Source organism: Dendropsophus ebraccatus, chromosome 3 (assembly GCF_027789765.1).
Source record: "Dendropsophus ebraccatus isolate aDenEbr1 chromosome 3, aDenEbr1.pat, whole genome shotgun sequence".
Taxonomy (NCBI): domain Eukaryota; kingdom Metazoa; phylum Chordata; class Amphibia; order Anura; family Hylidae; genus Dendropsophus; species Dendropsophus ebraccatus.
Genome location: NC_091456.1, coordinates 138807773 through 138826640, shown reverse-complemented (window position 1 = coordinate 138826640; position 18868 = coordinate 138807773). Strand labels below are relative to the sequence as shown.

Here is an 18868-nt window from a genome sequence, read left to right as displayed (position 1 = left end):
TAATGCCCCCAGAGGTTCCCCCATGAGCTAATAATGCCCCCAGAGGTGCGCCCATACACTAATAATGCCCCCAGAGGTGCCCCCATATACTAATAATGCCCCCAGAGGTGCCCCCATATACTAATAATGCCCCCAGAGGTGCCCCCATACACCAATAATGCCCCCAGAGGTGCCCCCATATACCAATAATGCCCCCAGAGGTGCCCCCATATACTAATAATGCCCCCAGAGGTGCCCCCATACACCAATAATGCCCCCAGAGGTGGCCCCATATACTAATAATGCCCCCAGAGGTGCCCCCATACACCAATAATGCCCCCAGAGGTGCCCCCATACACCAATAATGCCCCCAGAGGTGCCCCCATACACTAATAATGCCCCCAGAGGTGCCCCCGTAGACCAATAATGCCCCCAGAGGTGCCCCCATATACTAATACTGCCCCCAGAGGTGCCCCCATACACTAATAATGCCCCCAGAGGTGCCCCCATACACTAATAACGCCCCCAGAGGGGCCCCCATACACTAATAATGCCCCCAGAGGTGCCCCTAAAAAAAACAAACATCCTACTCACCTAATCCGCGCTGTGCAGGCAGCAGCTCTTCCTCCTCTTCTTCGGGCTCCATCTTGCGAGCCGCAGGGACGGGACTTCCGGCAGACGTGATGACGTCACATCATCACGCCTGCCGGAGGGGCACATGACCACGGCCCGGCCTCCCATAGGCTGCTGGTATGAAGTGCCGGCAGCCTATGGGAGAGAATACAGGAGGAGGACGCTGACAGGTCCTTCTCCTGTATTCTGATCGCTTTGATGTTCCGCCCGCTGTGCGGGCGGAACATTAAAGCGATCAGTGCATCCCGAGAAGCTGCGTGGCCGCAGCTTTTCGGGATGCTCAAAAACAGTTGGCAAGGGGGGCCGTGCGGGCCCCCCTAGCGTAGCGGTCGGGGGGCGGCGGCCGGCGGGCCCGCCGGGCCCCCCCCCGTGTCTCTTAGGGTCCGGGCCCCATACGGCAGTACCACTTGTACTGCCCTATCGGCGGCCCTGTCAGTCAGTATTGTGGTCCTCATATTGCAACCAAAACCAGGAGTGGATTAAAAACACAGAAAGGATCTGTTCACACAATGCTGTAATTGAGTGGATGGCCGTCATTTAATGGCAAATATTTGCTGTATATGGCGGCTATCCACTCAATTTTACCGTTGTGTGAACATAACCTTTGTGTGTTTTTAATCCACTCCTGGTTTTGGTTGCAATATGAGGACCACAAAACTGCCTGAAATATACATAGTGTGAACCCAGCCTTATACTGGGTATTTTTGTATATCTAAAGTGCTCGTCTTATACAAAGATAATGCTTGCTAGAACCCTTTTCGCTGCCAAGAATTGTATTCTGAGGTTATGGATTAAGACGTCGGACCCAGAAATTAATATGTGGAAAAAAGCTGTAAACCATGTAATAGCAATGGATTATATAAAAGCAAAAAAAAATAACAACATTCCAATGTTTAGGAAGATTTGGGGGAAATGGCCAATGGGCCAACGATTGGGAGGGGAGGGAGAGGGGGAGTAGGGGGATAAGAAAAAGGGAAGGCAACTTTGTATTTATTTATTTTTATTTTTTTTTAATCTCTTGTACTTATATATGCATCGGGGGCTGGGAGGGATGGGGGTGTGTGGGTGGGGTTATTGCTATTGACTATGGATAGTTATGTTATTTACTGAGTTTCTTTTTTGACCCAAGATGATGACAGAGTTTGCATTATAGGAATAACACCGTTTGTTGTCTATTCGATATATTTGTGACCGGTGGAGTACGCGCGGGGCACCTAAGTCTTGTTATATTGCTATGGGTATAGTGCTGGGTTTGCCTCGCGTGGGGGGCGCTGGCGCCCGCTCGGGTGGGGACTGTCGCCAGGGTCGGGCCTGGTTCGGATAGATAGGATATGTATATGGTTATACGAATGGAGAGGGGTCCTCTCCTATCTGGCGACCGTTGCTGGGTCCTGGCTAGATGCATCCCGTGGGTATGATGTGAATGGAATTTGCTCATCCGTGGTGGCAGAGCGGGGCATACCATTAGTCCGACTGGCTACCAAGGAGATTGAGTCGGTACGAGACTTCTCCTGCGAGTCTGGGAAGGTTTCGTGCTAGACTATTAATGGACTCGGTGTGTAGACCTGTGGTTGAATTTTCGTCAAGTAAAGGTGCGTGACCGTCACAGGGTATCACATCGCTGGTGAGTATGGTTGTTGAGTGGCTGTGTAGGGATGCTGGGGCTGGACCTGTTTCTGTGTCGCCGGGAAGGAAGCTGAGATTTGTATCACTAAGTTACTTTATATAATTTTGAACGATATTTATTTACTTATATTGGATGGACGAAGGTCCGGCGGGGCCCGGGCTGGGGGGTGGCTCTCGCACGGGCAGGGTGTTCCCCTAGGCGGGGCTAGTGACTGTAGAGGGAGGTGGTGTGGAGGTAGTGGTGAGTTCTCCCGAGGATGTTATCGGGGTTAGCGGGTGCCCGGCGGAGATGACTCCATGGGAACAACAGGTCTTTTATACTGATCCATGGTTTAAGTGGGTAAGAGGACAATTAGGGCAATGGGATGATTTTTTCTTTTTTTGGAAGATTTGATAATAATGACATATTGTAATTGTTGGTTGTTTTAATAAAATTTAATAAAGTATGAAAAAAAAAAAAAAGAAAGCCAATGCTCACAAATGAGCTTACCCAATTCCATTAATTTGGAAGCTCTGTCACCAAACCTATAAGAGCCAATAAACAGTCAAAACACCATTAGATGCAAAAATTCTAGGATTCCATTGAACACAAATGCAATATTTGGTACATATTTTCCAGAACCAACAACAACCGGAAATATGGGAAACAAACATAAATACATATAAACCATTGAATCATAAGGAAGACCACACAAATATCAGGTCTTACAACTGCTAAGAGACTCCAAGATAAAAAAGCCAATGCTCACAAATAAGCTTGCCCAATTCCATTAATTCTGAAGCTCTGTAAAAACCTCTAAGAGCCAATGCACAAAAGGGGCACAAAATCACGAGGCATATCCAAGTCTAATCAAATCTCAGACAACGGCAAGCAAAAGCATACCATGCCTTAATAAACAAAAAATGAAGTTATGGGAACATTGCATTGTTAGTAGTTCAGAACGCAACTAGTTGCGTTTAGAACCAATTTAGGCCTCCTTCTCCCCTATAGCCTTCCTTACCATCACCAAAAGTGGTAAAATAAAATACCACCAGTTATAATTGCCACACATAATGTGGTGTAGAAATATCTACCGTTCTCATAGCCATACAATACATTAACATGTATTTCAAATATTCTGCTTTGCTACAACTAACGGTCAAAACACCATTAGATGCAAAAATTCTAGGATTCCATTGAACACAAATGCAATGTTTGGTACATATTTTCAAGAACCAACAACAACCGGAAATATAGGAAACAAACATGAATACATACATACCATTCAATCATAAGGAAGACCACACAAATATCAGGTCTTACAAATGCTAAGAGACTCCAAGATTAGAAATCCACTGCTCACAAATGAGCTTACCCAATTCCATTAATTCTCAAGCTCTGTCACCAAACCTATAAGAGTCAATGCACACAAGGGGCACAAAATCACGAGGCATATCCAAGTCTAACCAAATCTCAGACAACGGCAAACAAAAGCATACTATGCCCTAATAAACAACAAATTAATTTATGGGAACATTGCATTGTTAGTAGTTCAGAACGCAACTACTTGCGTTCAGAACCACTATAGGCCTCCTCCTCCCCTATAGCCTTCCTTACCATCACCAAAAGTGGTAAAAAAAATACCACCAATTATAATTGGCACACATAATGTGGTGTGGAAATATCTACCGTTCCCATAGCCATACGATACATTGACATGTATTTCAAATATTCTGCTTTGCTACAACAAACAGTCAAAACACCATTAGATACAAAAGTTCTAGGATTCCATTGAACACAAATGCAATGTTTGGTACATTTTGTCCAGAACCAACAACAATTGGAAATATAGGAAACAAACATAAATACATATATACCATTGAATCATAAGGAAGACCACACAAATATCAGGCCTTACAAATGCTAAGAGACTCCCAAGATTAGAAAGCCAATGCTCACAAATAAGCTTACCCAATTCCATTAATTCTGAAGCTCTGTTACCAAACCTATAAGAGCCAATGCACAAAAGGGGCACAAAATCAAAAGGCATATCCAAGTCTAATCAAATCTCAGACAACGGCAAAAAAAAGCATACCATGCCTTAATAAACTACAAATGAATTTATGGGAACATTGCATTGTAAGTAGTTCAGAACACAACTAGTTGCGTTCAGAACCACTTTAGGCCTCCTCCTCCCCTATAGCCTTCCTTACCATCACCAAAAGTGGTAAAATAAAATACCACCAATTATAATTGCCACACATAATGTGGTGTAGAAATATCTACCCTTCCCATAGCCATACGATACATTGACATGTATTTCAAAAATTTTGCTTTGCTACAATAAAAAGTCATAACACCATTAGATGCAAAAATTCTAGGATTCCATTGAACACAAATCCAATGTTTGGTACGTATTTTCAAAAAACAGCAACAACCGGAAATATAGGAAACAAACATTAATACATATATACCATTGAATCATAAGGAAGACCACACAAATATCAGGTCTTGCAAATTCTAAGAGACTCCAAGATGAGAAAGCAAATGCTCACAAATGAGCTAACCTAATTCCATTAATTCTGAAGCTGTTACCAAACCTATAAGAGCCAATGCACAAAAGGGGCACAAAATCACGAGGCACATCCAAGTCTAATCAAATCTCAGACAATGGCAAACAAAAGCATACCATGCCTTAATAAACGACAAATAAAGTTATGGGAGCATTGCATTGTTAGTAGTTCAGAACACAACTAGTTGCGTTCAGAACCACTTTAGGCTTCCTCCTCCTCTATAGCCTTCCCTACTATCACCAAAAGTGGTAAAATAAAATACCACCAATTATAATTGCCACACATAATGTGGTGTAGAAATATCTACCGTTCCCATAGCCATACGATACATTGACATGTATTTCAAAAATTCTGCTTTGCTACAACAAACATTCAAAACACCATTAGATGCAAAAATTCTAGGATTCCATTAAACACAAATGCAATATTTGGTACATATTTTCCAGATCCAACAACAACCGGAAATTTAGGAAACAAACTTAACTACGTATATACCATTGAATCATAAGGAAGACCACACAAATATTAGGTCCTACAAATGCTAAGAGACTCCAAGATTAGAAAGCCAACGCTCACAAATGAGCTTACCCAATTCCATTAAATCTGAAGCTCTGTCACCAAACCTATAAGAGCCAATGCACACAAGGGGCACAAAATCACGAGGCATATCCAAGTCTAATCAAATCTCAGACAACGGAAAACAAAAGCATAACATGCCTTAATAAACAACAAATGAATTTATGGGAACATTGAATTGTTAGTGGTTCAGAACACAAATAGTTGCTTTCAGAACCACTTTAAGCCTCCTCCTCACCTATAGCCTTTCTTGACATCACCAAAAGTGGTAAAATAAAATACCACCAATTATAATTGCCACACATAATGTAGTGTAGAAATATCTACCGTTCCAATGGCCATACGATACATTGACATGTATTTCAAATATTCTGCTTTGCTACAAAAATATTCTGCTTTGCTACAACAAACAGTCAAAACACCATTAGATGCAAAAATTCTAGGATTTCATTGAACACTTGGTACATATTTTCCAGAACCAACAACCGGAAATTTAGGAAACAAAATTAAATACATATATACCTCTGAACCATAAGGAAGACCACACAAATACCACGTCTTACTAATGCTAAGAGACTCCAAGATTAGAAAGTTAATGCTCACAAATGAGCTTACCCAATTCGATTTAATTCTGAAGCTCTGTCACCATCCCATAAGTGCCAATGCACACAAGGGGCACAAAATCACGAGGCATATCATAGTTTAATCAAATCTCAGACAACAGCAAACAAAAGCATACCATGCCTTCGTAAACAACAAATGAAGTTATGGGAACATTACATTGTTAGTAGTTCAGAACACAGTTGCATTCAGAACCACTTTAGGCCTCCTCATCCCCTATAGCCTTCCTTACCATCATCAAAAGTAGTAAAAAAAATACCAACAATTAGAATTGCCACATATAATGTGGTGTAGAAATATGTACCGTTCCCATAGCCATTAGATACTTTGACATATATTTCAAATCAAGTCGCCTAAACCAAGCATTATTTTCTGTTTGCACCAATATTGTATATATACCCGGCTTTGTCCCTATCCCCTGTCAAATAAACAGCTGAACACTTTTGCATGAAAAACTGAGTCTTCTATTAATATTAATGGGGTTATAAACCCTTCCGTGAGAAGCACCTACAACCTACACCCGTAGTGCACCCCTATCTCTTTCTATCTATATATTTCAAATATTCCACTTTGCTAAAACAAACAGTCAAAACACTGTTAGAGGCAAAAATTCTAGGATTCCATTGAGCACAAATTAATTATTTGGTACATATTTTCCAGTACCAACAAAAATCGGAAATTTAAGAAAGAAACTAAAATACATATACACCATTGAATCATAAGGAAGACCACACAAATATCAGGTCTTACAAATGCTAAGAGACTCCAAGATTAGAAAGCCAATGTTTACAAATGAGCTTACCCAATTTGATTTAATTCTGAAACTGTCACCAAAAGCCAATGCACACAAGGGGCACAAAATCACGAGGCATATCCAAGTCTAATCAAATCTCAGACAACGGCAAACAAAAGCATACCATTCCTTAATAAGCAACAAATGAAGATATGGGAACATTACATTGTTAGTAGTTCAGAACACAACCACTAGTTGCGTTCTGGACTGCTGTAGGCCTTCAATACTTGTATATTGTTCACTCTCATGTACCATTACTCTGTTAGCCTTCCTTACCATTACCAAAAGGGGAAAAAAATACCACAAATCATTATTGTCACATATAATGTGGTGTTGAAAAATGTAACGTTCCCATAGACATGAGATACAGTGACCTGTTTATTCATTTATTCTGCTCTTCTACAATAAAAACTCACAACTGTATTTTGACTAAATATTGAAACTTTGTAAAAAATCTAAAAAGTTTTTCCAATGCCAAGATTCATTAGATATGATAAGATTATTATAGGAAACAAACATTAGAAGATGCAATTAAACATATTAAGTATACTATCCTACATATGCCAACATATTTTAAGTATACAAAGCTCAACCTTTCAATAAACTCAACCAATTCATTTAAATTCTTGTGCTTTGTAACAAAATCTACGAGGGCAATTCACATTCTGTCCAAAGATAAGTGTAGAAATTTCACTGTAATCCTAATTCATACATTAACCAAAGCAGTACATACTAATCCTGCCCAACTAAAATAATAAAATTTTTATGCCATTATATTATATAAGGAAGTTCTATGGGACAAGATTTAGTTAGTCTGTAATACGTGACAGTGCACAAGTAATGTTCCTATTTGAGCTAAGGAAGTCCAAGGTATGTCTTCCCGCTCCATTCTAAGTGAAGGGCAGGCACAGTGCACAGCACCCCACTTATCAACTATTGGTAGCCTATCCTGTGAATAGTCATCCAATCCTTTTTTCCCTGGAATAGACCTTCAATACTTGTATATTGTTCACTCTCATGTACCATTACTCTGTTAGCCAACAAGTCACGCTTATCAGATATTGCTAAATATTCTGGTAAATAGAAATAGAAATTGATTCTATGATATTTTAATTCGTTCCAGTTTGTCCCGAAAATTAATGTATATGATTTCAAACCTATTAATCTAAGTAACAGAAATATTCTAACAATTTTATACACAGAATTAGAATCCAAATCGTAGGAGAAGCTCACTACAACCAAATCCCAGATGTCGCACATCATGCACTAATGTAACAAATCCTAATGGTGAGTTTACACAGAGAGATTTATCTGACAGATCTTTGAAGCAGAAGCCAGGAACAGACTATAAACAGGGAACAGGCCATAAAGGAAAGACTGAGATTTCTCCCCTTTTCAAATCCATTCCTGGCTTTGGCTTAAAAAATCTGTCAGATAAATCTCTGTGTAAAGGCACCCTAACTCTGCATTTAATGTGTTACTGGCCTTGATGATTTAACAAACTTTAAATTGACCCTTAACATTGCACATCCCGTTGAAATTATTCTGATCACTTCTGCATCATGGTTTGTAACATGTTAAAGTGGATCTTGTAGTTACAATTTACATTTTAAACTGCTGACACTTTGTGGCAACTGCAGCTGCTGCAACACAGGCTGCAGTTTACAGTGAATGTGTCCGCTGCAAAGTAAGTACCAAACTGCTGACACTGTCATACAGTATGGCTCTTAGTCATGGAGATACAAAAATGCGTGATTCTTTGGTGCAAAGTGTCAAACGGGTGTTCCCAACCTCCAGAATTGCTGCACGCTGCAAGGCCTCCTTGTTCTCCTCCCATCCATATCCCTGTCTGATTGAGAGCCAGCTGGGAGCTGACCTAAGCAGGGTCAGACGGGAGGAGGAGTAAGGAGGTATTCCAGCTTGCAGCACTTAAGGAGCTTGGGAACACCTCTTTCACACGTTTCACAGAAGAATAAAAGTTTTGTTCTGTTATGGAAACACAGACAGTTATATGAAAGGTACCATGTGTCTCCTGACTTTGGTGTCAGCAGTTTGGAATGTGAATTGTAGCTGACAGACTAACTTTAATTAAAATGATATTGACTCTATAACATTATAACAGTAAAAAATAAGTATTGCCATAAACAAAATTCATTCTTTTTATAATTCATTTTATATTTCACAATAGACTTTCATATAATATATAAGCACAATAGTTCTGAGCAAAACAATTAAAAATGCATAATTTTTCTGTAAAATAGTATGATATGTATGAAATTAGCCTTAGGGTGGGTTCACACGTAATAGAATCACAGTTGATTTTACACGGGTTACTCAGCGAAATCCACCGCGATTCCACTCTTGTCACTTTTAATAGGATTACATACTCGCAGCGGAATTAGCATCCCGCTGTGGGTATGTAAAGGGCAGCACCTTTATTCATTATTTGCGGCCATCAGCCTTTTCTTGCCAAATGAAGGTGTGTTCCTGTAGTGGAAGCATAGCCCAAAACAGTAAAGAGCAGCAGAAATGACATTTAATGGACTTAAAGGGGTTGTTCACCAATTTTTTTTTTTTTCTTTCAAATCAACTGGTGCCATAAAGTGCCAGAGATTTGTAATTCACTTCTATTAAAAAAATCTTAAGTCTTCCAGTACTTATCAGCTGCTGTGTGTCCTGCAGGAAGTGGTGTTTTCTTTCCTGTCTGACAAAGTGCTCTTTGTTGCCTCCTCTGTCTATTTCAGGAACTGTCCAGAGCAGCAGCAAATCCCCATAGAAAACCTCTCCTGCTCTCCAGACTGGAAATAATACAACTTCCTGCTGGGCATAAAGCAGCTGATAAGTACTGGAAGGCTTGAGATTTTTTAATAGAAGTAAATTACAAATCTCGGGCATTTTATGGCAGCAGTTGATTTGAAAGAAAAATGTGTACAACCCCTTTAAGATAACACTTTCCCTCTCAGTATGCTCCAAAGCCCTTTGTACAGATACTAGAATACTAGAACTTTCAGTTCATGTTCATAAAAATACAACCTCCGAGATGGGTAGAAAGTCTAGGCTGGTTAAAGAGATTTTTCAGGAGAAAAACTATTGATCCACAGTGTACACTATCAAAAGTTGATCAGCAGGGTGAAGACAGCAGGCAACCCCATTGATCAGCTGTTTGGGGCCCACAGTATGCTGAGAACAGACTCAGAAGCAGGTGGTCCCATTCCCTGTGTATGGCTATGTTCACACAACGTTTAATAGCGTCTGTTGCATAGCAACGGATGCTGTTAAACATTCGGCCGCCGGGCTGTACTCAGCCTATTCCTGTAGCCAATACCTCTGTATCGGCTGCAGGAAAGTTCTTTTTTCACAATTGATTTGCGGGTACTGGCGGCTGTGCCCGAAAATTAATTGGCCATTCACTCCAATGCAATGTACGGCCGTGCTGCACATTGCGTTGTGTGAACAGCTGATGTTTCCAGACGTTGTTCCGTGAACAGCGTCCGGAAATAATTGACAGGCACATTATTCTAACGCCCGTTCTAAAGATGGTTCGGGTGTTTGGGTACTAGCGACGGAATCCGCCCTAGCTCATACGCGGGAATTTGCTAGTGTGCACGCACCCTAAGTCTGAAGAAGTGATGGGGTAACTGCGGCCCTCCAGCTGCTGCTTTGGTTGTCCAGGCATGATGGGATTTGTAGCTTTGGAGCAGCTGGAGGGCCGCAGGTTCCCCACCCCTGGTCCAGAAGTTACAGGTGAATCCCATATTTATCACACTGTACAACACACTTCTCAGCCAGAAAAAATCTTACTATAAAGTCCCTGTGTCTTATAGCCTTACCTCCCTGACTGCTTCCTTAAAGGGGTTATCCAGTGAAAATCTTTCTCTTTCAAAACAACAGATTTCAGAAAGTTATATAGATTTGTACTTCTATTTAAAAGTCTCAAGTCTTCCCATACTTATCAGCTGCAGTATGTCCTGCAGGAAATGTTTATATCTTTTCAGTCTCACACAGTGCTCCCTGCTGACATCTCTGTCCAAGACAGGAACTTTCTATGGGATTTTGCTGCTGCTCTGGACAGTTCCTTTCCCGGGCAGAGATGTCAGCAGAGAGCACTGTGTCAGACTGAAAAGAAAACAACATTTTCTGCAAGACATGCAGCAGCTGATAAGTACTGGAAGACTTTAGATTTTTAAATAGAAGTAAATTACAAATCTATATAACTTTCTGAAACCAGTTGCTTTGAAAGAAAAAGATTGTCACTGGATAACCCCTTTAATGATTGGTCAAAGCACTGATATAGCTCTGTGCCCAATCAATGAGGGAACAGCACAGCAATCCATGGCCGCACAGTTCTCTTCAGTGTCTTGGAGAGTGGTAGAAAATACTATATGGTACTTTAAATCAAATAATTGCAAGGCTAAACAGGATAATATAGGTGAATCACATGGCAGGAGCAATAATAAGGTCAATGTCACATGAGCATAATATGAGGGAATCTGTGTGACCACAGGGCTGATGATCCATCTGACAGCATCATAGGGATCTTTAGGGATCTATCATGCTGTCACCTAGTCTGATTACACCCAGGGCCGATTCTAGCTTTTTTGCTGCCTGAGGCGAAAACTGAAATAGCGCCCCCCCCCCCCCCCCCCCCCCCCTATACTGAGATCAACATCATATAAAAACCTAATACCACTACATAATGACTGCATATCACCACCCCATAGTGACAAAATATTATACCAATATTATTACTACACCAGGGAAAAATACCACGACATCCTGAACACACTACCCCATCTTAATGACTGATAAATACCACCAGTACTGCTACGAAAAAAAACTAGCGTATAGAGTCCAGCATTACCCCCACACAGTGACAGTATAGTGATCAGGGTGCAGTTACATCCAGTGACTCACAGGTGACGTCTTCTCTCTTCAGAGTCGTTCAATTTCTCGTTTCTTCACATCTGCGCCATCAAATCTGCTGCAGATCCTGTACGTGTGAACGCACATGTGTTTTTTTTTGTCTTGCTTGAGGAACTCTCTTGTCTCCCATTTAGAATCAAGACGAAACGCAACAAAAATGCACATGTGTAAATGTTAGTGCATCCCCTTTCCTGTGACTCTCCAGGTGGTGAAAAATTACAACTTCCATCTATCATGCTGGGAGTTGTTTCACACCAGCTAGCATTACTAGGTCTGGACATTGGCATACTGAGTATAAGATGCTGCAAAGCTGGGTGACCACATTATACTGAGAACAGGACACTGGGAAAGCTGGGTGACCACATTATACTGAGAACAGGACACTGGAAAAGCTGGGTGACCACATTATACTGAGAACAGGACACTGGGAAAGCTGGGTGACCCCATTATACTGACAACAGGACATTGGGAAAGCTGGGTGACCCCATTATACTGAGAACAGGACACTGGGAAAGCTAGGTGACCCCATTATACTGACAACAGGACACTGGGAAAGCTGGGTGGCCACATTATACTGACAACAGGACACTGGGAAAGCTCGGTGGCCACATTATACTGAGAACAGGACACTGGGAAAGCTGGGTGACCACATTATACTGAGAACAGGACACTGGAAAAGCTGGGTGACCTCCATTATACTGAGAACAGGACACTGGGAAAGCTGGGTGACCACATTATACTGAGAACAGGACACTGGAAAAGCTGGGTGACCACATTATACTGAGAACAGGACATTGGGAAAGCTGGGTGACCCCATTATACTGAGAACAGGACACTGGGAAAGCTGGGTGACAACATTATACTGACAAAAGGACGCTGGTTGACCTCAGGGAGATCAACCAAAACACCGCAGAGACACCATCACGTGTCTCAACGTCAGTGTATTCTAGAACATTGCCCCCTGGGAAAACGAATATGCAAAAGAACACTGCAGAGACACCATCACATGTCTCGACGTCAGTGAACTAGCCAGACCTTCCCTCCGGGAAGGAACAACTAAGCCAAAGCGTTCTCCAGTCAAGGAAACCACCTCAGCAAGGTATCCATCCACAGACAGCTGTTTCGGGGGTTTTGCCCCTCATCAGTGTGGAGTAGGTTTCTGGCTAGTGGGAGCAATGACTAGTAAGTGCATGCAAAAGGACGCTGGTTGACCTCAGGGAGATCAACCAAAACACCGCAGAGACACCATCACGTGTCTCAACGTCAGTGTATTCTAGAACATTGCCCCCTGGGAAAACGAATATGCAAAAGAACACTGCAGAGACACCATCACATGTCTCGACGTCAGTGAACTAGCCAGACCTTCCCTCCGGGAAGGAACAACCAAGCCAAAGCGTTCTCCAGTCAAGGAAACCACCTCAGCAAGGTATCCATCCACAGACAGCTGTTTCGGGGTTTTTGCCCCTCATCAGTGTGGAGTAGGTTATACTGACAACATTATACTGACAACAGGACATTGGGAAAGCCGGGTGACCACATTATACTGAGAACAGGACACTGGGAAAGCTGGGTGACCACATTATACTGAGAACAGGACACTGGGAAAGCTGGGTGGCCACATTATACTGACAACAGGACATTGGGAAAGCTGGGTGACCACATTATACTGACAACAGGACACTGGGAAAGCTGGGTGGCCACATTATACTGACAACAGGACACTGGGAAAGCTCGGTGGCCACATTATACTGAGAACAGGACACTGGGAAAGCTGGATGACCACATTATACTGGGAAAGCTGGGTAACTCCCATTATACTGAGAACAGGACACTGGGAAAGCTGGGTGATCACATAATACTTAGTATAAGATGCTGGATAGCTGGGTGACCTCAGTCATACAATATGGTGGGTGACCTCACTTATACAGTATATTGTATAGCTGGGTGATCTCTAACTTGCAGTGCGAGTTAACATACAACCCGCGGGCTGCACAGGGGGCGGGGCTTATCATCAGGGGGCGGGGCTTGTCGGACATACCGGGGACTGGCCGGGGGCAAGTAAATCCTCTATCAGTGGGCCCCCAGTCATTCAGCAACCCCCCAAATCACACTACCTACATCAGTAGTGGTGCTCCCTGTCCTCCAGCAGCAGCGCTACAGAAACCACAATCAGCCACCTCTTCACGTGGAGACACGTGTCAGCTGGATGCTTTTGCAGGCGGCAGTGTCTCCTGGGCTCCCCCACACACAGAGCCTGCAGTACATGTACAGGAAGCTGCTGCAGACAGGGCACTGCACCACACAGCCTCCTCCTCCTTCCCGACCACCACCAGCCTCACGCTGCTGCTGCTGCTGCTGCCGACACATGAGCTCAGGCACAATGCTCAGACATGTGCGCCTTCAGCTCCTTCACTGCCGCGCTCTGCACCAGCTCCCGCACTTCCCCCAGCCCGGCTCCTGCGTGCCCCCTCTGCCTGCGCCGCGTACTGCAGGTAATATATGCATGGCTGCTTACTGTGCAGGGGCGGCCAGTGCCGCCCCCTGCAGAGTCCTATGACCTGCCGCCTGAGGCAAACACTTCACATCGCCTCATGGCAGATGCGGCCCTGATTACACCTCTGGCCAGGGAAGGGCTTTCAGCCATAACACAGACACAGAAATGCCCTCATAGTACGTATTAAGCAAAAACATGGATAGCTAAATGTACTCAGGACCCAAAGTGACCAATGTAGGAACGGTAATATTTTATAACCTATTGTACATTAAACCATATCCGTTAGTGTTTTTTCCCCTTGAATCTATTTTGCAATATACTGTATTAAAGTGATATTGTCACCTCCTTACACTATGTGCAACTCTCCACACCGTCCACAAGCTAAGATGCTGCATATTCAGGATAGCGGGGAGGGATTGTTCAGCTGCTGTTTTCTTTGAAAAGCTAAACAAAAAAGCTGCAAAAATGTTTCAGATCGCATTGAATTTACCAGGGAAAATAAATAAATAAATAAATAAATAAAATACACTTCAATCACCCTTTAGACAATGCTACGTACATAAATAAATAAATAACAACTAAATGGATTAAATGTTTTCAAAGGTGACATAAAGTGTTATTAGATGACAGATTTGCTGGATACAATAAATGCTACAACATAGAGTTTAGATCATCACTAAATTGCATAAATTACTGTTGTTTTGTTGCCTATAGCAACCAATCACAGCTCAGATTTCATTTTACCAGCGCTCATGAGTATTTGGTAGCTGAGCTGTGGTTGGTTGCTATGGGCAACAAGGGACATGGTTACTACAGGACTGCCTCCCCCTTGATCCCTAGATCAGAGTGCGCTCATCTGTTACCCCATCTTATTTTGGGGAGGCCCTCCATGCTTGATGAAATGGGAGCGCTCACCTCTCTGCCAAAACTGTCACCAGTGGTGCTGGAGCCGGTGTAGCATCTGTGTTCTCCTTACAGAAAGGAAATGGGGAGAATAGAAAGGCAGCATCCTCTTCATCCAGCTGGGGGCGCCACTCGGTACTGGTCCTGACTGGTTCTGACTGGTCTTCAAGCAAAAAAAGCAATAGAACACCGATCTCATGGATTCATGCAGTATAACTATACTGCATGGATCTCTATGAGAGATCAGAGTGCATATACTAGAAGTCCCCCAGGGGGGCTTCTAGTATATGTGTAAAGTAAAAGAAAAATGTATTTTTAATAACACAAAATCCCCTCCCCTAATAAAAGTCTGAATCACCCCCCTTTCCCCATTTTATAAATAAAAATAAATTAATTAATAAACAAACATGTTTGCTATCGCCGCGTGCGTAATCGCCCGAACTATTAATTAATCACATTCCTGATCTCACACGGTAAACGGCGTCAGCGCAAAAAAATCCCAAAGTGCAAAATTGCGCATTTTTGGTCGCATCAAATCCAGAATAATTGTAATAAAAAGCGATCAAAAAGTCATATATGCGCAATCAAGGTACAGATAGAAAGATCACATCATGGCGCAAAAAATGACACCTCACACAGACCCATAGACCAAAGGATAAAAGCGCTATAAGCCTGGAAATGGAGCGATTTTAAGGAACATATATTTTCTTTAAAAGGTTTAAATTTTTTACAAGCCATCAAATCAAATAAAAGTTATATATGTTACATATCGTTGTAATCGTAACAACTTAAGGAACATATATAACGAGTCAGTTTTACCCCAGGGCGAACGGAGTAAAAACAACCCCCCCCCCCCCCCAAATAAAAAAAAAAAAAAAACATTTTTTTTTTCAATTTCACCACACATATAATTTTTTTCTGGTTTCCCGGCACATTTTAGGCAAAAATTACATCTGCCATAGCAAAGTAGAATTAGTTGCGCAAAAAATAAGGGCTCATTTGGGTCTCTAGGTGGAAAAATTAGGGCGCTATGGCCTTATATACACGAGGAGGGAAAAACGAAATCGCAAAAATGAAAACTGGCTGTGTCCCCTAAGGGGTACCACTACAAGAATAAACAACTAGTGGACTGTACCACTACAAGGATAAACAACTAGTGGACTGTACCACTATAAGAAAAAACAACTAGTGGACTGTACCACTACAAGAATAAACAACTAGTGGACTGTACCACTACAAGAATAAACAACTAGTGGACTGTACCACTATAAGAAAAAACAACTAGTGGACTGTACCACTACAAGAATAAACAACTAGTGGACTGTACCACTACAAGAATAAACAACTAGTGGACTGTACCACTATAAGAAAAAACAACTAGTGGACTGTACCACTACAAGAATAAACAACTAGTGGACTGTACCACTACAAGAATAAACAACTAGTGGACTGTACCACTATAAGAAAAAACAACTAGTGGACTTTACCACTACAGGAATAAACAACTAGTGAACTGTACCACTATAAGGGTATAAACCCACACACCGTATACGCAGCAGATACGCAACAAATACACAGCAGATTTGTTGGTACAGATTTGATGCTGTGTTCAGTTATTTAGATCTAATCTGCTGCGAGTTTGCTGCGAGTTTGCTGCGAGTTTGCTGCGAGTTTGCTGCGTATCGCAGCAGTAAATACGCTGCATATACGGTGTGTGGGTTTATACCCTAAGAACAAACAACTAGTGGACTGTACCACTATAAGAATAAACAACTAGTGGACTGTACCACTACAAGAATAAACAACTAGTGTACTGTACCATTACAAGAATAAACAACTAGTGGACTGTACCACTACTAGAATAAACAACTAGTGGACTGTACCACTACAAGAATAAACAACTAGTGGACTGTACCACTACAAGAATAAACAACTAGTGTACTGTACCATTACAAGAAAAGGTAACCAGCATCAAAATACTAAGTGAAGGCAGCCATACAAATAAAAACATTAAGAAAGTAAAAGCTATTTAGTCTTGTCTTCTTTTTCCCCAGCTGTTTATGCATTTTGCTGCTGTTTGTCACCTTCCTCATTGTAATCACCCATCTATGGTTCAGTGCTGTTGCTAGGTAACTGTCCATACTAGGTTTGCTGGCACAGTAAAATGAACGACTCTTAGGGTCCTATTCCACGGGCCGAGCAGGGCCCGATCAACGATATAAACGAGCGGCGATCTGCTAGATCGCCTCTCGTTTACTGGACATATTCCACAGCCCGATGATCGTTGAGCGAGGGCTGCAAGGACATCGTTACCGATGTCCTTGCAGCCCTTGCAGCATCATACATTACCTGGCTGCAGGGCTTGTCCTCTGCTCCGTCTCCTCCCCGGGTCCCCCGCGCTGTATCTTCTGAATGGCCGGTCAGCTGACAGGCCACACTCAGCCAATCACAGGCCGCGGCGGTCCCGGCCTGTGATTGGCTGAGCGCTCCATCAGCTGACCGGCAATTCAGAAGATAGAGCGCGCGGGACCTGGGGATGAAGACAGCGTGGAGAAGAAGCCCTGTAGCCAGGTAATGTATGATGATGCTGCTGTTTCTTCTCAAATCGTCGGTCGCCCGCCGCGCACCGTTATTCAACCGTAGCGATGCGCGGTGGGGGAACGATGATTTTAGGTCTGGCCCTAAATGAACGATCAGCCGATGACACGATCATCGGCTGATCGTTCTCTCTATTTCACTGAACGATAATTGGCCGAATCGGGCCAAATGGGCCCGATCCGGCCGATTATCGTTACTGTGGAATAGGGCCCTTACAGAGATTGTGCAATCAGGGTAAACAGCGCCTTTTTGCCACAATTACTGTAAAATCATTGCAAAAACACAACATGTGAACACAGGCTTACAAACATAAATGTAATTTACCCCTTAAATGTATGTCTTACTTTAACATTTCATTACTATTCCCTTCACCTCTAAGACCCACAGGGTTTTGTTAATATCCAAATTAGGTACAAGAGCCCAGGGAGTGTTCCCCTACCCGCAATAGCAGCTTAGTGCAAACGGGACACTTCAGCTGGGGTTTAATGGGTAGGGGAACACTCCTCGGCTATTCTGACTAATTAGCATATTAATAAAAATAAAAAATAAAATATATATATATATATATATATATATATATATATATATATATTTTAATAGCAGTAAAAAAAAAATCACAACTTTTTTGTTCAACCTGTACAAACATTTGCAACTTTTCTGAATATGTGCATTGTAAATATATTGAATAAATGAAATGCCCTGACATTACTGTAGATAAAAGCATAAAAGAAGCCACATGTACACTTCTAAGGATATCCCCATGAGCTCTCTATTTAAAAAATAAATAAATAAAATAAACATTTTTTTAAATCAAACCTGGATGTTGCTCCTGTGTGCAGCTGTTCCTCATGCTGGTCCATACTGAATGTTGCTCCTGTGTGCAGCTGTTCCTCATGCTAGTCCATCCTGGACTTTGCTCCTGTATGCAGCTGTTCCTCATGCTGGTCCATACTGAATGTTGCTCCTTATGCTGGTCCATACAGGACGTTGCTCCTGTGTGCAGATGTTCCACATGCTGGTCCATCCTGGATGTTGCTCCTGTGTGCAGATGTTCCTCATGCTGGTCCATACTGGATGTTGCTTCTGTGTGCAGCTGTTGCTCATGTTGGTCCATCCTGGATACCGCTCCTGGGTACAGCTTCTACCTATGGATCAGCTTCTACTCCTGG

The 18868-nt window shown here is 42.4% G+C and overlaps 1 protein-coding gene across 2 annotated transcripts in view; it reads right to left on the bottom strand.

Moving 5' to 3' along the window:
- LOC138787351 (proteinase-activated receptor 1-like) overlaps positions 1-18563 on the bottom strand; it is a 70518-nt gene extending 51955 nt beyond the window's left edge. The window contains exons 1-2 of one of the 2 annotated variants that reach the window (XM_069964623.1): positions 18516-18563; positions 14549-14642 (exon numbers count right to left, since the gene is read on the bottom strand). The gene's annotated coding sequence lies outside the window, so the exon portion shown is untranslated. Of the gene's footprint in view, positions 1-14548; positions 14643-15113; positions 15381-18515 lie in introns of those variants that run through there. The other variant, XM_069964620.1, reaches the window with a different exon arrangement.
- Positions 18564-18868: the final 305 nt, after the last annotated feature.